Source organism: Parasteatoda tepidariorum, chromosome 3 (assembly GCF_043381705.1).
Source record: "Parasteatoda tepidariorum isolate YZ-2023 chromosome 3, CAS_Ptep_4.0, whole genome shotgun sequence".
NCBI classification, from domain to species: domain Eukaryota; kingdom Metazoa; phylum Arthropoda; class Arachnida; order Araneae; family Theridiidae; genus Parasteatoda; species Parasteatoda tepidariorum.
Window position 1 is genome coordinate 64,630,526 of NC_092206.1, and position 2,330 is coordinate 64,632,855.

Consider the following 2,330-nt stretch of genomic DNA (forward strand, 5'->3'; position numbering starts at 1 on the left):
AAGAAATAAATGTTCATGATTACCAAGATATCATACAAGTTATTTTCCGACTTCAGAAACAGTCTAGTACATATACGTTGTTACTTTTAATGAGTCTTGGCAGCCTGGGTTCTTATTTCTCCAGAAAGCTAACTAGATATGAAAAGGTTTTTCAATCAGCTTTTTCTCATTTTCGGAGCATAAATTTTGTCCATTGTACAATTTACTTTTTTTTAACGGCAAGCACTCAACTCTTGCTCTTTGCCTCGAAAGGTACCGCAAGTATTATTCATTTAACATTATCCGGAAGGTACTTGTGAACCTGTTACAGAGGCGAACAGCATTACCCTCACTACACTGCCAGAGATACTCGCTCATAGGGTAGGCCACATTCACACACCACACAGAGAAATATCCATGCCTTGAGCGAATCTGCAACCACTGGTTTTACAGTCAGGCACAATGACTACTAGGGTATCTGGAAGGCCCATTGTACAATTTAATATGGCTCATTTTTTCATTAATTTTTATGAAATATAATATTTTTACAAAAAAAAATAGTTTTCAGTTACAAATCTTCAGTTATAATAAATGAGCAAAGAATTTATTTGATGATGAGTATAATTCTACTGAAGTATACTATTGAAAAAAAAAAGAGTTTTCAAAATATTGGCTGCATTCCTAGGGAGTATTTGACCCAGTTATTTCCTTTATCCACTAAAATTAAGTTGCAGTTTATGCATTGGGGTTATACACCCCCTCATATTTGGTCATTGAAAAAATGATTGAAGAATAGACTAAAATTTTTTAATATTAAAAAAAAAAGAAGAAAAAAATTATTTTACAGAAAGATTTGACTAGCTAAAATAGTTACTTTTTAAAATGCATGCCCTAATAATAAAAATAGGTCGTTCTTCATATAAATGTTCATTCATATGTCATGAACAATATTTGCAGTCATCTGAAAGGCTATTTTACGACTATGTAGGCTGGGCTAGGTTTTATGCTCTGACCCAAGCCTCTGTGAAAAACAATTTTATTTTAACTAAACAAACATAAAACAACTTATTGAGACAATTTTTTTCATTGCATACTTACTATTACTATTTTTCTTTCTAACTTTAATGATTGCTTTTTTAACAAAGAAAGTGTAGCTAAAAATTTGCTAAGTTAGAATTCTAGTCATCTTATACATTGTTTACAATATCTACAGTGATACTCCCTGAGCAGGCAATGCAACAACAGATAATATTCCAAAAGCATAATATCTATTTTAATTCATCAAAAATTTCTACTAAATGCTTTGATTGACTAACATAAAAATAATTTTTAAAAAATTCGGGTTTTACGATACACAACTTAAATTTGTTAAAACAAATTTTAACTTTTTCAAAGCAATAATAAAATTATAGGTTAAGTTATCCCCTGGAATTTTTATCTTGAATATGTCACAACTATTCTACTTAATAGTGAGAGAAAAATAGTAATGGCTTTAAAAAGTTGCTTTAAATTATACATGTTTTTTACTAAAAACAGCTTAAAACTAACTTTTGTACTTGAGACATATTTCATATTGTGTCCTTTCTATTAATTATTTGTAATCTAAAAAAATATATCGTGATGGTGGTAATTTTATTAAAAAAATATTAATATTTTAAAGAGAGGAATCATAAAAGCAATTGCAATCGATACCCTAGATTTAAATTTTTAAAAAACCTGATGGTTAAACTAAATTAATGTTACAACATAAAACTGCGATATTGTGAATCACCTAAAATGCGAAAATAAAAATATTTGATACATCTTGACATAATAATTTGATACTTTAGCCTACAGTGCGTTATTTAGTGGCAAAATTAAAAAAGAATAATATGTTTCGATCAATGAAAAATTTTTCCAAATATTAAAATAATGATAACAAAAATTAACTACCAAGATTTTACAACAGTAAATAAACTTCTTTCAGGTAATTTGCATTTGGTTTAATGTTTTATACTAAAAAATATATATTTTTATAATCATTTTCACTCAGTACATTAGGAATTAAGTGAAAGCATTTCAGGTTTGAAAAGTACCAATTGGTCATTTCTGCAGAATTTCAAACACTCCATAATTAGTTTTTAAATTTGTTTTAAATATATTTTTTATATACTTTTTTGTAACATTTCTTTATTTTAATTTAGAACTCCTGTACAATTTTGAGATTTTTAATATGAGTGTAAGAGAGAAAAAAAACTCACCTACATTTATATATTGAACATGCAAGATATTAAAACTTAAGATAGAAAAATATTTATGTACTCTAACGTGTTTTAAAAAATATGAGATAGAAATTCAGCAAACAAATAAAG